This window comes from Ambystoma mexicanum, chromosome 9, assembly GCF_040938575.1.
Source record: "Ambystoma mexicanum isolate Mex_15411 chromosome 9, UKY_AmexF1_1, whole genome shotgun sequence".
NCBI lineage: Eukaryota > Metazoa > Chordata > Amphibia > Caudata > Ambystomatidae > Ambystoma > Ambystoma mexicanum.
The window spans coordinates 1011079072-1011100138 of NC_090931.1; the positions used below are offsets into that span (position 1 = coordinate 1011079072).

At 43.8% G+C, this 21067-nt stretch overlaps 1 protein-coding gene across 9 annotated transcripts in view; it reads right to left on the minus strand.

Moving 5' to 3' along the window:
- B3GALT1 (beta-1,3-galactosyltransferase 1) overlaps positions 1-21067 on the minus strand; it is a 2246978-nt gene that overhangs the window by 785966 nt on the left and 1439945 nt on the right. For 7 of the 9 annotated variants that reach the window (XM_069616270.1, XM_069616267.1, XM_069616266.1 and 4 more), the window contains one exon: positions 14826-14923. The gene's annotated coding sequence lies outside the window, so the exon portion shown is untranslated. Of the gene's footprint in view, positions 1-12779; positions 13056-14825; positions 14924-21067 lie in introns of all 9 variants that reach the window. The other 2 variants (XM_069616272.1, XM_069616268.1) reach the window with 1 other exon arrangement.

The following is a 21067-nucleotide window of genomic DNA, read 5'->3' on the forward strand; positions in this document are numbered from 1 at the left end:
CTTTGCAAAACAGCACGCTACACTAGACGCCACTTGGAGCCCTGAACTTCAGCATCTTATAATAATAATGATAATAATAATAATAATAATAATAATAATAATAATAATAATAATAATAATAATAATAATAATAATTTGGCATTTATATAGCGCTACGAACCCTCAGGTATCTGAGCGCTGCTTATTATTACCCACGGTGTGTGGGTAATATGCCAATAGGCAAGGTCAAAAGCACATCCATTAAGCATTACAAAAAGTATCTCGGGTCTGTGGTCCTCAGCAACACTGCTTACCCCACTTTGCTTTGGCTTAAGGCAGCACCATCCGAAATCCCAAATTCAAACCACCAAATAGTATATTGCAGCATTGTTTTTCAAAGCTCGGGGCAAGGCCACCTGCACCCCACACCTCCAGTACAGCAGCAAAAGCTTACCGGCAGCACCCCATGACCCACAATGACACCTTTCCAAATTCCCCAATACAGTAAGGTTGGAAGGATAGCATATGTTATTTATATCTTATATGATGCTGTTCCTGGCACATTATTTAAGGTGAAACCTATGGGCCATTGACGTTCACAAAATTCTATGGGTATTAACTTTTGACTTGTTTGACACATCCGTATGACATTTTCCATAACTTTTCATTAAAATTCAAGGTCAACAATATTTACTTTGGATAAAAAAAACTGTTATCCATAAAGGAGTGGGGAGTTGATGGGTGGTGGGTTTGACTGGATTGCAAGCTGAAATTGTATTACTTTTTTTGTTTCCCTTTTTGTTGGTCCTTGTGTGTCTTTGGCTGTGTCCGAAGTCTATTGCAGCATAGGGGTAGTGAGGGAATTGCTTCTGTGCACCTGGTTTGGGGAGAGGGGAGGTTGCAGGGTGGCTGATCTGGGCGAGCGGGGGCCGGATGAGGGTCATTCTGGGTTCTTTCGGAATTCTAGCAATGATCCTGATTGATGGGATGGCCATACAATTCTCTTTCACAAAGCTTTGTCAGTGGATATTGGGTGTACACAAATGGCAGGCGCATACTGGTGGATTGTGTGCTGAATAATGCCCCTGTCATTATAGTTAATGTGTATGGTCTCAATGTCGGGGACTACACATTCTGGAGTGAGGTCGGAAGTGGACTGTGTCATAATGTGATATTGGGGGAGACTGTACTCTTCCAGTAGATCCTATTATGGAAAGGATATTGCAGTGTATACACCATAACAGGCAGGAAGGCGTTTGGTGAGTCAGTAACACTGAGACATGGGAATTCACATTGTTTTATCCCGTTTATTTGCCATATTCGAGGAGTGATTATATCTTTACCAGTAGGGACTGTTGCATAAGGTGATTGGCAATGAAATGTCCCCTTTGGTGATATCTGGTCATGCACCATTGGTTGTGTCAATGGATTGGGGGAATGCATCAACTAGGCCAGTAGGTGGAGGTAGAACATGGATCTGTTGAACTCTCCAGATTTCCGTGAGATGGTGAGGAGTTTTACGGAGGAGTTATTCTTTATAAATGAGTGGGGGGGACATTCATCCGGCAGTGTTATGGGATGTATACAACGCTATGCTTAGGGGGCATGTGATTGGGTATGTGGCAGGCGGAAAATAGTATTTGGGGAACCCATCTGAGCAAGCCCTTGATGACCACATTTTTATCAAGTGTGAATATAATAAGGCAAGTGTGGAGAAGGCTTCAGGGATGTTACTGAGGTATAATTACAAATGTTCTAGTGGTGCTAATAAAGTGAGAACCATGCTGCCTAAATATCTCAAATCTCATACTCAGAATAATAAAGTGGCATCTCTGGTTGTGGGGGGAGACATGATCTCTAAGGATGCAGCCATATTGCGTGAGTTTGTGAGGTTCTTTGAGGCCTTGTATACCCAGTCCTCTTGCAAAGCCCAGGATCTAAACCATGGGTATTTAGACAGCACCTCGCATCCAAGACAAAATAGTATCTCTCAAGGGGTCTGGCATTCACTGGAAAGTGGAATATCCGGTGGCAAAATTGGATAGGCAATCCAGAAGCTGAAAGAAGATAAGGCTCGGAGGCTGGATGGATTGCTGATTGAATTTTCTTACACATTTGGAGAAATACTGGTGGCCAAAGATGAGAAATCTCTTTGCATGTTACAGTACAAAGGGCTTCATGAAAGGTACCTTCTATGAGGCAATGATAGATGTCATTCCTCAACCTGAGAAGGATGGTCAGGATGTGAAGAATTACAAGCCCATATCTCTGATCAACATGGAAGCGAACATGTATGCAAAAATACTTGCCATGATGCTGAAGTCACTACACCCCTTGCTTGTTCATGAGGATCAAACAAGGTTTTTCTAAGGGCAGGTTGTCATCGCCCAATACAAGGATGTTATGTAATATCACAGAATTGGATTAGAGGGCAGGTGTAACCTGGGCTGCTGTCACACTAGACACTGAGAAAGTGTTTGATAGGCTAGTGTGGGATTATTTAGAGAATGTGTTGCGGTGGCACGGGTTTGGGCCTCAGATAACACCATTGATAATGGTGATGCATAAACACCTGTGTGCAGTGATATTTGTTACAGGGTCTTTTCAAAGTAATTTCCCCTACATAGGGGGGACACATCAGGGATGTCCCCTCTCGCCACTACTGTTTGTTCTCTCCATCAAACCCTTGCTTCACCGCATTCACTTGAATGACAATATTAAATGGGTGGTACTTAGGGGATTAGGGTCAATGTTTCTCCTTGCGGAAGACATTCTAGCATATATGGAAAACCCAACGATTTTGTCCCCCCCCTTCCTGCAGGAAATTGAGGCGTACCATATGGTGTCTGGGTATAAACTCAACAGCACTATGACGTAAATGTGCCATTTGAATAATCATTGTTTCAGCTCGCATTTCAGTGGATCAGGATTGAAATGGCAGAAGCGAAGCATTACTTATCTGGGTATGGTCTTCTGCTCGAGTATAAGTGACACAATACCTTTAAACTGTGCCAGGGTAAGGGACAAAGTGGAGGCTGTGTTTGGTAAATGGTCAACACTGCTCTAAACATGGTGGGGCGGCTGGAGACTATCAAAATGTGTGTGTCTCCAATAATAATGTAAGCTTTGGTGATGCTCCCTTTGCATACTATGAATATATGAGTATCTATAAGATAGGTTATTTATAACGCGCTTAATACCCAGAGGTTTCTAAGCGCTGACCTAGGGATCAAACCTGTGTTGCTCCGTGTCATCTTGCTTCCAAGGCGATCACGTTGATGCTGAGCTATTCTCTGGATAAAAATGGCCAAAGACTTTCTTTGAGGGCATTTATAAATGTCTAACAACATTTTTATGGGTGGAGGGGAGAACTAGGATTGCTCTTACCAGACTTCAGCTGCTTCCATCTCAAGGTGGTGTGATGTTCCCTTACTTTAGGAGGTATCTGTTGACGTTTGGGATAGGACAGGGAATGAAGTGGCTTCCTGGGGAGCATCAGTCTGCCCATCCAGTCTGGGTGGATCTGGAAGTGTTCTTGGCATTCCCTGCTTGTACGATGGACATCCCGTTTATTTGTGATAAGCCCTCCATGCAAGCTATTGGACCGATATTGTTCACGTGTGTGGTTATGCGGGCATGGGGAAAAATAAAAGGGGAGGGGCCTTGTATTCAGAGGGATGTCCCTTTGTGGTTTAATCGGTCCATAACAATAGGGAATGAACCCCTGTACTGGCACCTTGGAAGGAACGGGGTATGCTTTATTTACATCACATTCAAACACCCAAAGGAATTCTCTCATTAGCTACGCTACAGGAGAGGTTTGGACTCCATCATTATATTAAGAGACAGAGCTCAATGATACAGGTTGCACAAAACAATTAGGTTCCTTAAAAACCGTATATAAACTTTAATTAAAAACACATAAAGACATTTTGATTCACACATCTAATAGCGATCATCATACATTTCTATACATAATATCTGTTAAGATCAACATATAAAAAAACAAATATTTCATCAATTCCAATCGAATTGTAAGGTAGCATAAGGTGTAAAGTACATTCAGCAAACAACTGGCAATGTAATTCAGTTTCTGATAATTATTCGATAACACAAGTTGTTGTATTCCTGTATACTTCCAGGAAATTGTCTCGACATGTTCTGTTCTTAGGAAGTTCTTTACTCAGAGTACATTCATCAGGAGGGTTGTCAAAAACACGAAAATCCAAATTAAAATCATAAACTGTTTCATAAGTAGGACAGTGTAGTGTACACGTGCAACCTGTGGATCAAAAGAAACATGGACAGATAAGGAGCTAGATCCATAGCTAAGGTCCATCTGTCATATTCCCCATAGGGTGAATAAGAGGACCGGACGTTGGGTTGTTGTTACCTTTCATGGTGCTTGTGGGGGCTCACAACGTAAGTAAATGAGGTTGTAGTCAGCTATGGAATAGCCGAGGACCTATAATAAATACATGAAAAACCTAAATCAGTGTTTTTCAAATGAGCTCAATGCCGATGTTCGAGAAATTCTATCGTTACAGATAGAACTGATAAGTAAGTGAGGTAATTTAAATGGGCTCACCTGAATGTAAATATATCCGTAATCAGTTCGGAGAGAAGCAGCAGAACAGGCTGCGGTCCTTAGTGTGGCACCTCTACAAAAACAGAGGCCACTAGCATAGGTAGATAATTCTTAGTAAAAAGACCATGGTAGTCTTTACGGAAAAGAAGGGAATAAAGCCATTGAGTGAAGAACACTCTGCACTCGGTTACATCTCACCCTCATAGCCTAGCAAGAGGACCCAGAGTCTTAGCAGCACCAAAGAAAGTGGGGAAACGCTAAGCTACCTCGTACTTGGTTAGTCTGTGTCTAGCGCAAACTCCAAAAAGTGAATGAAGAAAGGAAACACCACTACTAAAACATCTAGAAGTGAACCAGCGTCAACTAGGGTGTTCGAATGTTCCCCATAACCAGCACAGGTAGTGGTGCGTGCTGCATCACCCTTTTAAACCCTGTAAAAAGCCTTAGGCAAACAAAATTTGTTTGGGGTACTCAACCCCTTATCAGTGTGCCAAGTAGATTAAATACAAAGCAGAGGGAATACAAGCAAGTGCATTAAAGAGGAGGCCGCATCCATGTGTCTAGTCCTGATTCCACAGGTGTCGGGCTTACCGCCTATCAAGTTTGCTGTATCTGTCTGTGAGCCAGTATCACTGTTGTGCCTCACGGTATGGAAACATCCACTTTAGACCAGTGCTCGCGTCAGTGTCTGTAGGGGTTCAAACATGAGCTTGTATGAAGGATACCCGCAGCGTACAGTACTGTGTTCGTAGCTTGGTCATAACAAAAGCAATTTTGTTGGAGGGGAAAACAAGGGCGTCCTTTGTTTTTGTTTTGTTGAATTAGAGCCCCTAGGAATTGTTTGACTTGACTGGGGTCTAAGCTGGATTTTTTCTCATTGATAGAGAATCCTAGACTGAATAAAAGATCTATCGTCTTTTGGGTATTTGACAGACATGTTTCGAAAGAGTCACCTGTTATGAGCCAGTCGTCGAGGTAAGGATATACTGGAATGGATTGCCTGCGCAGGTGTGCTGCCGCTACTGCTAGTACCATTGTAAATACCCTTGGTGCAGATGCTATGCCGAAGGGTAGTACCTTGAATTGATAGTGTTTGTTCTCTATCATAAACCTGAGGTACTTTCTGTGTGCTGGCAACATCGAAATATGAAAGTATGCATCGTTCATATCCAGAATTGCCATGTAATCCCCCTGTGTGAGCAGAGGAATTACTTCCTGCAGGGTGACCATGCAAAATGTTTGTGGTTTTACAAATGTGTTCGCTGGGCGCAGATCTAGAACAGGACGCATGGTTAGATCCTTTTTGGGTACAAGGAAGCACACCGAATAAATACCTTTTTTTTACCTGTGATAAAGATACAATCTCTATGGCTCCTTTTTGTTCCAGTATCTCGACATCTTGAAGAAGTATACGAAGATGTTCTGGTGTTAGTCTTCGTTGTCGTGGAGGTCTGAATTTTGGGGACCGGTTGAACTCATCACAGTACCCATGGGCTATGGTCTTTAGCACCCACTGGTCCATGGTAATTCCCTCCCATGCCTGAAGGAATGATATCAGTCGGCCCCCGACCTGGGAGGCATGGGTGGGGACACAAATCTTTGAGTCATTTGGAACCTGAGGCAGGAGAACCTCTGGGGGTAGGGTTTCTGCTCCTTCCCTTACCACGGCGCTGTCCCCTTTGGGGGTATGGGGTATTGTAAGTGTTGGTCCCTTGTGGAGAGTTCCCATTGTTTCCTGAAGAGTATTGTTGATGAGTGGAGCGTTGGCCATGAAAAAACCTTCTGTTTCCAAATCCTCGCCTTGTGGAGGGTCTCTGAGTAATTTGGTCCAGACTTTTTATTGTTTCATGTTCTTTTTTCGCAGTCTCTAAGGCCTCGTCAACCACCTTTCCAAACAAGTTGGATTCCTCCACAGGCTTGTTTATAAGAGACGCTTGCATTTCAGGTTTAAACCCTGAATTTCGTGGAGCCATGTGTGTCTTTTGAGGAGGATGCCCTGAGCGAGGGCTCGACTGGCTGTCTCGGCAGAATCCAAAATGTTCTTTGAAATGCTTTGGTTAACTTGCCTACCTTCAGAGACTGTGGTAAGTAGACAGGTCGTAGAGTTTCTGGAGCCTCTTATAGAACGTCTTGTTTTAAAGCCCATTGCACATCTGCGTAACTGCCCAATAAAGTGGTGTTATTGGCAATACACGTAGAGATAGCTGCTGCTGTGGTAACCCTTTTACCCAGAGAATAAAGTATTTTTCCTTCTTTGTCAGGGGGTGCCTCACCGGTTGATAAAGGGAACCCTGCTCTTTTTCTTGTGGTTGCCACCACCAAAGAATCTGGGTGGAATGACCTCTAATATATAGAGGGTCTGAGGGAGAAGGGTGAAATATTTCTCGTTAGAGCCGGTGTAGTCAAGGATGGAGCCATGCATTTTTTAATCGAATTAAGGAGAGGGATGGCCTGACTGGTTGGTGGCTTCTCTTTGAATATATCCTCAACAAAGTCAGCTTCAGGTGCTGCCTCTTCAGTGGCAATTTTAAATTGATCAGCTGCCTTACATAACATTACGTTATACGTCAGTTGATTATCAATAGGAGAGGGATTTCTTGTAGGAGTGTTTTGAGGAGAGTCCAGAGCCAGAATATCTGAGTCTGGGTCTTGTGGCTCTGTTGACTACCATGGTTGAGGGTCACCCATATCTGGGACTTCCTCCGGGCTTCAATGGGCTCATCTTCAATGGGTTCATCATGTTCCTCTTCTTTAGAGAAAGGGTTTTCCTGTACATTAACTTAAATGTCTTCTTCAGTAAGGTCATAATTATATATGTCCTCTTCTAAAGATGGGTCAAAAAGCCTTGGAATTTAGCTCCAGGGCTATCAGGGCTTTCCTCCCTGGGCCTTCTTGGTGTAGGTTGTTCTGCACGTGAAACAAACTTGTTCAGCCTTTCCATGTAGTCCTCAAACTTTTCCGTAGTCCGAACTGACAACCTAGAACGGTTTAGGGGTGGAAAGGTGTCTCTATCATAGTCTTCCGTTGAAAAAGTGTCCCTAGCACTTTCTTCCGTTGAAAACCGAGATCTGTGCCTTAACGTCGAAGAAAGTCCTTCCTCTCCTTCAGAGAATTCCTCTGGTGAGACCGATGAAGGTGGGACATCTCTATGTCCTTCTCTCGACTCTTGAACGTTCTCCTTAGAACTCGGCGGATCTTTAGGCCTTTCGGAAACTTTCGGAGAGTCCCTAGATTGCTGTTTTTGAGAATCGGCAGCCACAATTCTTGCCAAGCTGACCTCGACGTCCTCACCAGTCGGGAGGCACGCAGGTACATCTGACGAATATAAGGGAGTCTGTTTCAGTGGAACCAGGGCCTTGCCCCTATCGTCCACCTTTTCCAGAAGCACCGTAACTTTCGGCGATGATAAGGCCTTGTCACGAGTCCTCGATTTATCGTCGCCGTATGCCTTCCTGTGATGCGTATCGACGGAACTATGTGTTTTTGGGGTTGTGCCCTTTGTCTTGGATTGCCTAGTCGCTAGGCACGCATGTGGCTGCGGCGAGGGCTGCCGATCTCGGCGATCAGAGGGTATCTTTGGAGTTACCAGTGCACCGTTGGTGCCAAAGTCTTCTTCGACGTAGTCAAAGTAAGGCTAGGGGTTGTGTGCTAAGTGCCATTTATGTGTCTGTCTTTGTCGCCAGGGTGTGACTTCCCCATAGCAGAGCTTATGCCGTGCTTATCAGGGCCGGGGACAGACGATGCGGAACGCCAGCGTTCCGTCAAAAGGTCACCAATGTCCAGTTCAGAGGTCTGATAGTCACTCTCACCGTCGTCACATTCGGTGGTAGCGGCAGTGGGACAAGTCCCGGCCTTGGACATACCGTTGGCCGCACACCGTTTTACTCTATGCTCCTTCAAAGTCTTAGGGCGAAGGAGCTTACAGGCCACGCACCCTTCCTCTTTGTGATCGAGGGGCAAGCACCAGTTACACCGCCTGTGCTATCCTTCCATGGGAATTTGTTCTTACAAATAGGGCGAAATCTAAATGGAGTCCTCTCCATAGCTGAGGTTACACAAAGTGACTAAGACCAACTGGGAAAGAGGGAAGAAGTGGAAAGGCATTTTCAGTTTGAAAAGTAATGTCCACCCGACCACACTCTCCCTACTGTATAGGCCGACGGAAGGCCCGGCCACATGGTTGGCAACGCCGACAGGATCACCGTCCGTCAAATCTCACAGGTCTTCGGCAGAGACTGGAACAGCCGTCGAAACAAGGGATGGGAGGGGTGATCTTAACTATCTTTATAGAATTATTCGACCAAAGGTCGTTGGACAATAGCAATGTTCTTTACAAAGTCTGTATAAAGGCGACCATTTATCTGGGTGGAAAAAAACAATCTGAGGGACTTCGACGCACAAAGGATCTTGGGTACACTACACGTCACGTAGGGATAGGGTTACAGGCACGCCTATGTCGACGTCCCCTTCAGATTCTCGAAAGACAAGATGCAATACTCCGCGGTTACCACTGGATGTCGGACTATGCACAGCATGTGATTCTAAGCAGATTGACAAACATCAGAAATGCAGTGTATGGGGGTTATGCCAATAGTTCGGGTTGCAGGATGCATATCTCTCAGGTTGGAGGGTATAGTGATGTTTGTGGGCGGGGAGGTTTAAGGGATTTCTGTGAGAATGTTGTACTTGACCTTGTTACTGAGTTTTGGGGGTTTTCAGTCTCTTTCTCACAGAAGAGATTTACGGTCCAGAAAGAGGCCTACAGGTATGTGAGGGTGGCCATTAGAGCTCTAAGGTGTTTCTTTCATGTTAGGTTTTATTATGGCCCTTTGTGACCTTGAGACTTTGGTCTTTTGAGTTATGTGATGCATACGGTATGTATGAACCAATGCCTATTTTAATTCATTACATTGAGACATTACGATTTGGTTGGTATTATTTTGTATGGCATTGTGTTGTATTGTGTTGTTTTGTATTGTACTATAATGACAATAAAGATTATTTAACACAAAAAATACAAATCACAAGAAAGACATACAACCAATAAAAAAATTGTAGAAACTTCCTTACTCTCAAGACCAAAGAAGGATATTTACATACAGCAAAGTACAATGAGTGATTCAGAATTAACTTGCATTAAAATAGAATTAAATGTCTAAGCATGTGATTGAATAGACAGAAGGCAAAGTGCAACAAATCTTCTTCCATGCCTGTTTGACAAGTGCAAAATGTTCTCCCTAGGGAGTGATCAGACGTGAAAGCTACAACAACACTAACCGCAAGTTCATTCATTCTAACTCTGGCCAAGAGGTTCGAGAAGTACACATTTTTAACCAAATGCTGATAAGGCTTTGGCCCAGGTACTGTCTTGCAGTGGCGGCTGGTGAACTGTGTAATTGAGAGGGCGTAAATGTTTCAGACAAATATGCCGGAGGGACTGAGTATGAAACAACCAAATGTGGTTCGGGGGGAGGCGAGACTCTCCCATGAGAAAATACTTTTAAATAATCTGGTAAAATGGTGCATTTACAACAGAAGTTTTTGAAAAATGTGCTAAAAGGCCACCATGCAAGCCAACAACATTTTCAGAATACCTTTTCCCACAATATATGCTGCTTTGGAAAAACATTGTCATGCTGGCAGGGCCCCTACATTTAGCACAGGCTGCAAAAATATCTGCCAGCATTTCCATTTCTGAACATACTCATGTTTGCTTTGTGCATAACGGCAGTAATGATATTATAAGAAAACATGTCTGCGTTGGATCTGCCAATGTATGCCAGTATTCCCAAGGAAGAACATTCACCTGCTGATGTTGCTGTTAAAAATGCTATGGTATTGTAGGAAAACATGTCAAGACTGGCTGCACCAATAAAGGGCAGAAGAAAACTCATCCATATGGCTTTATCCTTCTTGTCAGTAAAAAATGCAAGGCTATGTCAGAAAATCCATACAGAATGGCTGCAACAATGTAGGCCAATCTAGTCATGTAATATTATGTATTAACTTTGCTTTACTCCTGATGCCCATTAAAACCTCAGGGCCACAGTAAGAAAATAAATCTAGACTGGCCCACAAATGTATGCCAATCTTGTCACTAATAACACTTCTGTTTGCATTAGCCTTGATTCCCAGTAACGAATGCCATGCTACAGTATGAATAAATGACCACATTCGTGCTCCCAAAGTAGGCCACTCTGGCCACATAATACTTATCATGACTGTTTTAGCCCTGGTTGAACAACTACCCCCTTGCACAATCAGAGGAGTGCTCCTGGCACAAATTCACACATTCATATCTTAATTTATGTCTCTCATTCACCCATGCTTTCATACACCCATTCATTCTTTGGACTCATACCACAGATACTCTCTCGTGCCCACTTACAGATACAGACACTAGCATGCATGCTCACAGATATGTAAATGCATACAAACATCCAAACATATATAAAAGAAATTGTATCTGCAACCACGGTCCGATAATGCCTTTGACAACAGCCCTCGAGCTACATGCAGCACAAGCAGGAATCAGAAAGCAGAGTGACCTTCCTGGTTAACGAGGGCATGCCTGGAGGAGCCAGAGTGCTTTCTTGATTCTGCTCAGGAGGACCTGAAAACGCAGATGCATGAGTGCCGCCTAGTTACATTTATTTAGGCCTGCACGTTCCCAGCCAGAATTTCCAATGGGGTCGGGGAAGCAACACATCCCCAGCCATGGCAGGATCATTGTGCATGCACGCTCAGCGATTTAAACTGTCAAAGGTAAACCACATTTCCGTTTGACAGTTAAGGCCAGCCCAAGAGTGCTTGGGAGAGCTTTCGGTCTGCTGCGGTTTGCTTGCCTATAATGGGCAACAATGGTGGTTCAGTGCTCCTGATCCTATTAATTATGAGCTGTTCCTGGTCGTCTTTAGCATAATGTAACAGCATACAGTCAATTTAAAACATCTCACGCTAGACATTCTCACTGTAATAAATATTTCTTACACAATCTTGAGTTTTGTTATCAAGTCAATTAAGATGGCTATTCCACATTGTTTTTTTTTTATTAACATAGTCCAAGGTTGCCTATGTTTCATATCACTAGGTAGACAGAATTCCATGGGTAAAAACCACAGAAGGGTTAAACAAAACTGAGCAAGAGAGTAATAGAGCTTTGATTTTTAGATAATCTTCTAAGTAACTCAATCATGGCTCCTCATGTAAAACAAATATTGAGGTACATTGAGGAAGTCTTAAGTGGTTCCTAAGAAAAACAGACTCTACTACCACCAGGGGCTCTGCATCTGTAAAACCCCATTGCCAGCCCTGTATGTGACTAATTCCATGGTTTAAGCCTGCTAGGCATAATCATTGGTTCAATGCGGTTACTCCCAATACACCTTTCCAGTTGGTGTCTGCTTTCCTAAAGGCCTTTTATATGGCCTGTGGGACATGGTTCACCTCTACTACCTGTGGACTCAGCCAGACGTGTGGGTGTCATATTTGGCAACCAACTACCATTCACTAAACAAGTAGATGTTGCGAGCAAAAGTACACAACTGGACTATTAGTAGATGTGCTAGTCTACTTGATCAAGAACATGTCAACACCTTGGTTCATGTGGTAGTGCTATCTCTAGTTCAATATTGTTCAGCCATTTATTTGGGCCTTTACAAAAAAAAAAAACTGTTTCAACTTGTGGCTGTGCTAAACCACATAGTTCGAGTGGTTTGTGGTCTAAGAAAGTTTGGCCATATCTCAGAGGCAAGAAAGTCATTGGATTGGCTTCCTACTGAGGCCCAAATTGAAATGCGAGATCTGACTCAGGTTTTTAAGATTAATACTGGTGCTGCCCCTGCTATCTTGCTAATATGGCTCAACATACATCCCATCTCACTCTCCTAGGTTCAGTTCTAAGGACCTTTTGACAGTAGGTAAACATAACCATACTCTTTGTGGAAGTAGGTTGTTTCGTGCTCTATGTGCACCCTATGGAACAATCTTCCAGTTGTCATTAGAAAATCTAGACGTAAGTCAACATTTGGTGCTCAATATGTTATGGCTGCATACTCTGTGTTTTCATTTTCATATGTAGACTTTTGTAATGTTTTGTGGTTTTTTTTCGGTTTCTGTTTTGTATTTGTTTAACTGTTTTTCATGGCTTGATATTGATCACCGGGGGAGAGATTGTGCTGTATAAATAAAATAAAAAATAAAATACTCCTACCTGATTTCCCCTTTTACTTGCCTCAGGTTCCCAGCCTGTAACCCCTGGTACAGCTGCCTTCTGTAACTAAGCATATCCATCTGTCACATAATTGTGCTGCCACTGGCTTTTTGCTCAGAGCCCAGCATGTGTCCTCAGGTCCATACAACGCTGTGTCCATTCTGGGTGATGTTGCTTCGAAGAAGGATCACTCAACTTGACAACCCACTTAAGTAAGGTAAGAAGGGCATACTCCAGTGGGCTGCCCCTGGCAGACCTTTCGAACGACACATTGCTCTGCAAAAGTAGTATGAAAAGCAACTTCAGACGAAAACTATAGAGCTAGCTTTGGTATTTCTGTATATTCAAGCATGCAGTGTTGCATCTCACACACATCAAACAAGCTGCAAGTGCATGTGCCTCCCATCACCAGTGCAGTCTCAATGCTGCAATGCTCAGGGAAAGTAATGGAGACATGACGGGGGGGTGGGGGCGGCGGGGGGTGAAAGGTAGCATGTCATTTGTAAATCACTTGTTTCCTTAAATTAGGGCACAATAACGTCATGGCAGTTTTTAAGTCACACAACAAAGTGCCACTGCCAAGTACCACCACATCAGCACACTCCTAACAATATACATTTTTGAAAAAGTGGTAACATCAAGGTGGCGAGTGTAAAGGGTGCCCTCTGTAATGTTGCTGGGTAATCAATCAAGCACCTGTTGCAAACTCCCTTGTGACAGTCATGTCCCAGTCCCTTGATACAGGTTGCAGTGCAAACCTGTTTTGAATTTGTGTGGATTTAATCCGTATTATCATTCTTGCCTGTCTTGTATCTATATCACATTCTTACTGTCTGTTAAAGTGTCCTGTTGTGTTCTTACCTGCACCTAGGTGTATTTATTAGTACATAAATACACCTCGAGCAGGTGGTGCTACAATGAAGACCAAAGACACTGTCAGAGGCAAATGCCCATCAACACCAAAACCACAATCCAAAGAATGCCCTCTGGAAAAGCAGTTGTGAAATCAGTTGCAACGTGTGGAGTGCTCTGTGTAATGATGCTGTGTAATAAGTACTGTCACACAGCCTCTACGCAGGCACCATCGCGTGTCTATCCTCGCCGTCCAAAGAATAGGCAGCTCTGCAAAGGAAGTGGTTGAAGTGAGGGGAAATGAAGTGTTGTCTGTACTAAATGGCGCACCATGCAGAACACCCACAAACAAGATGGTGCCAGATGTTGGCAGAGGATTTCCCTGCTGCGTCAAATTCTATTTAGGGACCCCCACATCCATCACAGCCCAAAATTGCCTTTGTAAAAATATATATAAAATGTTCTTTCCAAATAAAATGTCCTATTTTAATCTCAATAAAAGTAAAATGGTAGGCTATATATATTCTGGCAAGCCATGTAGTCCTTAAAAAATGACCCTGTTTTTTCCCCCAATACCCTATAAAACAATGGCCACCACTTGTCTCCCACGGTGTCAGATTCTCAGAGACCACTGCAAACCTGCAGAACCGAGGGCTTTTTCCGGGGGTTTAAACATCTGTCCACCCGAACCTTATTTGCCCGAACTTCTAAAAGTTCGGATGAGCCTGAATTACAGTGAGAATTCATATGTTTCGGGGATGATACAATATTGTTCACAGAAATGTCCAAACGCATGAACACATGCACATTTCTCTACTTGATTTTAGAAGAGGAAAGATTTAAACATTCCACGTCATCACAAACACGTGTCTATAAACAGCAAAGCAGAACGCATCGAATGCAATGAATATTTCAGCCACTCCCACACCATTCTTCGAGTCACATAGGGGCACAGATGGGTAGAAAAGCAGGCGCAAGACAAGTCCAACTAACGTCACCGTGTGCGGGAAATGCAATATTCAATCCACAAACTCTTTTCATGGAGAATCCACTGGATGTGTTCGCTAGTAATTCAGAAAATGCGCAGAATCTCACCGGTCAGCAATGTAGCCCATTACAACCACCTGGTACCTGGTTAGGTTGGTGCCTAAAGCACTCACATTAGATGAAGATGCATTCGCGATTGTTACTTACCAAAAGCGAGCTGAAGAAATTGATGGTGTGGCTTTCTGCAATAACGCCCCTTCTTTTATTCATTGCGAGTCTTCAGAGCTGAGCGCTTCATTGTAAACCTGAAATGAAAGGAACCGTCCTTATTGCCTTTCTGCGGCACAACGTTTGTTGAGGCAGATTTTCCAATTTGGAATTACATATGCAGTTTCTAAAAACAAAAACAGACGGGACGGATGGGCCGTCTCTTTTCGACACCCACCCACCCACTTCCTGCTGTTCAAGATTCAGAATACGGGCATTTGCTGTGGAGATGCTGCCGGTAATCACACTGCTAGACGTGTAATGTGTTGCTTGGTTAAAAATGGCGAGGCTGAGGGGAGAGAAATCTGTTGGTGCAGACGTCCCTGTGCATCTAAAATACCCCTTCAGTCAGTCGTTGTTCTCTGACTTCGCATACATTTTCAGAGCCACGCTCTCATCCTTTGTGTCCTTACTGCTTCCCTGTCACTCACGGCTTGTGTTCATAAAACAAGAAACTACTTAAAAGCACCATGAAACAACAAAGAAAGCGACAAATGAAAGGCAGCAGCAAGAAGGAATACTAATGGCCGCGTCATGTTAGCAACAGGAACTTGCTGGAAACGTTCATCAACACACATAAGCGAGAGGACTGCACACACAAATTGTCAAATATAACTTATGCATTGAGGGGAATTATACAAGGATGGTCCACTTTGCTTTAAACGGGATCAATTTCAATGACTCATCGGAGTAAATGAGTGGTGATGGACATCCACAGTTGATGCCAGACATTATCCTTTGGTGAACATCCTCCATTGTATTCAACACATGTCGGATCCTGTGTTATGTACCTTGACATCAAGCTACATAACACAGGATCCGGAATGCATTTTGCAAGCAAATACTTGATGTAAAAGGATATAGTATCTCCTCTCTTTGGCCATCAAGCGGAATCAAATGAAACGTTCTGAGGCCAAAGAACTCCGACCACACTTGCAAAATCTTTTTTCGGTCACTCAAAGAAAGCTTCATGTTTCTCACAAAGGTCTTGGAGATCCATATTAGAGGGAAGTCAATACCTGCCAGCTGCTGTGTGATGCAGGGGTGTGTTGGATTGCCAAATAACAGAATACTGGGTTCTGATCGCCTCTCTACCTCATCTGAGCTTCTCCATGGCGTTCCATGGGCATCATGAAGTCTGACGCCTACATCCCGGTGTTTATTGCAATGAGCACCAAGGTATTCATTATCTCTGAGGTTCGGGTCTGGCATGACACTGCAAGGCTCCGGCCGAGGTGATCTCGCAGGAGTGTCCTGCAGTGCAGTGATCAGGGAACTGCATGGTGCCAAAGCTCTGCTGTGCCAGTCATGTGATGGTATTTACCAAATGAATGCATCCATGGGGTTGTGTTTCACTGATCAGTAAAAAGAAAAAACAGGTGAGGCAGAGCTCTATCCATCATAAAATGTATTGTCTGTTCACTGTAGTGTGATGGAAATGTAAGCATGCCTTGTTGTCATAAGTCTGGTGCGAGTGCTCCATCTGATTGATCCCTGATATGACCTGCTTTCTGGTACTTGGTATAATGTGGGGAAGCAAAATTACAAGTCTTAAATGTCAGATGTTGTATGCATACCTGAAGGGGTGACCAGGTGGCTCTCACTGAAGGCAGCATGATCAGCCCTGGACTCCATATGTCGATGCATTGACCAAATCAATAGGCCTGGCTTTACAAATGTAGGAGTTTGTGGTTTTGATGCAGATCCCTGCTAGGACAAAAAGTCTTACTTCACCCTTCATAAAGTCAGTCCCATATGTAATGAATAGAGTACTGATTATATATTTTATGTTATCTTTTGTAAAATGCAACACATCATTGTTCTGCGATCTTCGCAGTGAGGGTAGTGTGGTGTGGGTAGATGGAATAGTTGCAATGAATTGTTTCTGAGTGTGGAGGAAGCTCTCATGCCATTGAAGAACGTGGTTGCCAAGTAAATTGTGGATCACTGGGTAAAATATGGTCTAGAGCTAGGCTTGTTAGAGGGCTAAGGTAGCCACTGATATGGCATTGATGGAATGCAACAGCAGAGGTTCAGGTAAGGGTAGGTTGCAGATGAGAGAGCATGGGTAGAATCTGAAGGGTGCTTGCTGTGGAGCCTGTTTGCAGTACAATAATTAGGGAGTCCCACTGATGAGTAGCTGAAGATCCTTGTGTTTAATATGTTCCAAAAACACAGTATGTAGTGGAATAGGTGTGTCACAACTCTGTATATATACATCTGGTCATGGTAACTGTCACCTGTCATGACCCGTATTCCCAAACCATCCTCTCATTACATATATCCATGTCTTCCGAACAATGCAAAAATAGAGGCATGATTCAAAGGTCTACCATTGCCATTATGCATGTGCACACAATCAAGAAAACCCAGCAACCCTAAACAGGGCAGTGTGGCCTCTTTCTTCATGTGATGATTATTCCCCAGGTGTCTACACGTAGTTTAAGGCTCTTTCTTCATGCGTGCACGTTTCTGGAAGAATGGGAAAAAGACAAGATTCAAATGACTGTAGTCCCCAGGTTCAGTGGCTAATGTTGTGAAGCTGTGGAAACTACAGTGCCTTGATTTCTTCACCTCAGCCACTGGTATTCCTGGGGACTAGCTCCTCTCCATAAGGACAAACCACAGATTGGAAGTCACAACACTTGTGACTGGTTTTGTGCAGCGTATTGTGTTATTCCACCCTGGGTTTGCTCCCTGATATAACTGTTTTTAAGCGTCCACTCTCTGAAGCACCTTGGCTATGCATTGATGTGTGATTCTCTAGCAGCTGGGATACTTGCCTAGTTCCTCTACGCTTTGCTGATCATTCTGGCTTGCACTTTCCCAGTGCTTGTGTCATGCCCCTGTGCTGTTTTATTCCATGTGCATCCATCCCTGCCGGTATCACTACATAATATCCCCACCAAAAATATCGCCGTATACATGGGCATTTGGAACGGCCATAGGCGATATTTTTTGGGGGGGTAATTTTTGGGGGTTTTGGGAGCGGGGGTTAAAATATGTGTGGGTTGCTGGGGTGTCCCCCGCAGGTTCCATGCCTTAATATTGCCGAAAAATATGGCAATATTTTTGAATGGCAATATTTTTGCAGGGATATTAACACATGGAACCTCCCTGCCTTGGCAGCTTAGTCTGTGAGAGAATACATATGAGTAGTGAGTTTATAGTGAGCTAGACCAGGATCCAAGAATAGGCATAAGTTAGACGTAACACATAGCTATAATACTAGGGTATGAATATGTCTTGGACAAACGTTGTGCTCTTGCCGAAACTTCATGTCTTGTTTTTCCCATCCTCTTATTCTGAGATGCACATTACACCGGGGCTATCTTTGGCACCAGTGCAAAATATGCCTCATCAGCACCAAGTTTAGGTGGCAGCCGGTTAGGAGATGAGGGGTTTGATCTTGTGAAGTCTGAGACAAGACTGCAGACACAAATAAATGATTGTTTAGCAGATAGGCATAGAGGTGTACAATGTTCCGATCTCATGATTGGGTGAACATAGGAGGGACTGGGATATCAGCATATCAATTTTTCAGTAGATCAGGATTTGCTAGGAGAAAGCAGCAAAGCGTAGTAGCCCTGAGTCCTGCTCCTGAGGACAATGACTCCTAATAAATCTGTTTATCTTTACTTCCAATGTCTCTTTCTTTGAGGAAGGCTAGCCAGAGTTCCTGCTCATTTGGTATAAGAACTAGATAGCTTAGGCCGACATAGTTCTTTCACCACTGCCTGCATCAAGGCTCCTTACTGCTTCCATTCATGCATTTCCGGGCCCCGCTCTTTGCGCTGTGTCCTAGCAGCCTCCAACATCTGCACTTTGTGCTGTGATTCTGCATTCTCCATCCCCTGCTTTTTGGGCCTACATGTTTGCAGTGCCCCGCTTCTGCTCTCTGGTCTGCTCAAGTTCACTTTTTCGGGTTTGTCTGTTCTGCAGTTCTACCCTGCATATTCACACTCTGATTCTCTTTTCTTTTACTTCATATTGTTGCCCTTAGTTCTAGTTATTTTGAGTCAGAGGCCTCCGCTTTTTACATGTTCAATAGCCGGTGTGTTTTCAGTATAGCTCTACAGCTTGATTCAGTTAGCTAGTTTCTAGTCCTTTGTTACAGTCATGTTCCAGTCTCTTGCTACAGGTTGCAGTTGCAAACCTGTTTTGAATTTGTGTGGATTTAATCCGTATTATCATTCTTGCCTGTCTTGTATCCATAACACATTTTTAGTGTCTGTTAAAGTGTCCTGTTGTGTTCTTTCCTGCACCTAGGTGTATTTATTAGTACATTATCCAGCTCCCATTCCTCTTCATTGGTCTCGCCAAACATGCAGTCGAGAGTTCAGTTAATGTAATTGTTAAATAATGTTGTTTCCACAGAAGTAACAACCTTATTTTGAGGCCAGGCGCTTATAGGGTTGTCTCTAGTAAATATACTCCTTTTTGTGCATCCATGTCCAGCCACACAAGCCAATCCAGTTTACCTTCCTCCATGAAAAAGAGTATATGTAAGAGTTATCTGTGGGAAGTTATTGAACGCCTCTTTCTTTGTGTGGGTAGTCTCAAGTCCAACCTGGGTTCATCACCTAGGTATTCCAGATAGTTGGTCTAGTACTGGCATCATATCCCTACTTGTTCAACACATTTGCCACTGGCACCCTTGTTTCCGGACCACCACACTACGAGTCTGTCTGCCATGGCCGCTGCGCCCGACAGGTCTGACCCGGCAGGCAGGGTTGCCATGGAAGCACCGGCACCATTAACAATGGTGCCGGTGCTTCCGAGTCCCCATTCCCACAGAGTCCTGCCACAGAAAACTGCCACCTGTCTTCCGGCTCCACCAGAACTTGTAATGTCCAGTGGCACCGGGACGCAAGCTGCTGGTTTCACTGGTGGGTTATTGCCGACCTCATAACGAAGCCCATTGTCACTATCTCCTATGTGTTTACTCTCCTGTTGTATGCACATTGCCTCTCCCTTCAGATCAGCATTGTAGTTTCCTTACCTAGCCAGGATGCTCTTTCTTCTGAGTTTTCTATCAAAGTGGTTGTGTGCAGTTAATTCTATTGGCTGTCAAACACAAAGGATAGTGATACTTGGACCATGAACACAGCAACAGTTTAGGGGCAGTGGGAAATGGTGGCCAATTGGTCAGGACACAGACGAGTTTTCTTTTCAGGGATTCTACGAAGAGACCATAGGATCCTCGGTGGCCTATGCAGAATGAGTTGAATTCCACCACCAGGTGGCAACACCAGTCCAAAGAAGATGGAAAAGGAAAGAGCAAGCTGACAGGGCAATGATGGAGCCTTATTCAGTCCACTATGTTGCACATACATTGGAAGCAGGATAGAAGGAACACAGCAAAATGCATATATTCACATCGTCGTGAGGTTTGATTTCCTCCACTAATATCGAAGAGACGAAATGTGGTAGGTGAAGCTATGCATGTCTTAGCATAAGCACACTATAGGAGCAGGCATAGGGACAGACTTAACGATATCCGGATTAGACATCCCTGTGCCTAGTTGTGCCTCTAATTGCCACACCCCTCAAAATACATGGGCCAATGGTCTGCTGAGATGGGAGAACATCCAGCTGCAGATATGTGATCACTGTGTGAATTCACAATGTGGAAATCAAACAAATCAATAGTCACGCATTTGTAGTAAGCCATTGATGTAACCTGCTAAATGCTGTTCCCTCCCAATGTGTTTGCAAACACATATGCTAAGTCGCTTATAGACTTCAGCTCCCCTCCCTTGAACTCCAGCACCACACGCCATCTAGTATTATCTAATCACGGCGCACTGTAGTTGGGGAAAAGCCAGTTCACGTGCAATGGATGAATGGAGAGAGGCGAGCTGTTGGGAAGAATAGTACGAGCAGTGTGTCATGTTGTCATGTCATGCTGCGCTCGGGTAAATCCAATAAATTACTGCGCGCCGACATCTGATTGGAGCACAGTGCACTTCATCAAGTCAGGACAGAGCATGATACGGATGCTGAATTATCAAAATACAATCGACCTGCAGGACAGTAATTTAAGATTTATTAGCAACAACTTTTGCGTACCCGCTTGGACTTTTGAGCAGCTGCTTTTATTTCCTAACACCACTGCATCTAAAGACTGTGGCCTGGCAAGAGGATGCTTGCATGACACGAATCTGTACAAAGAAATCTAT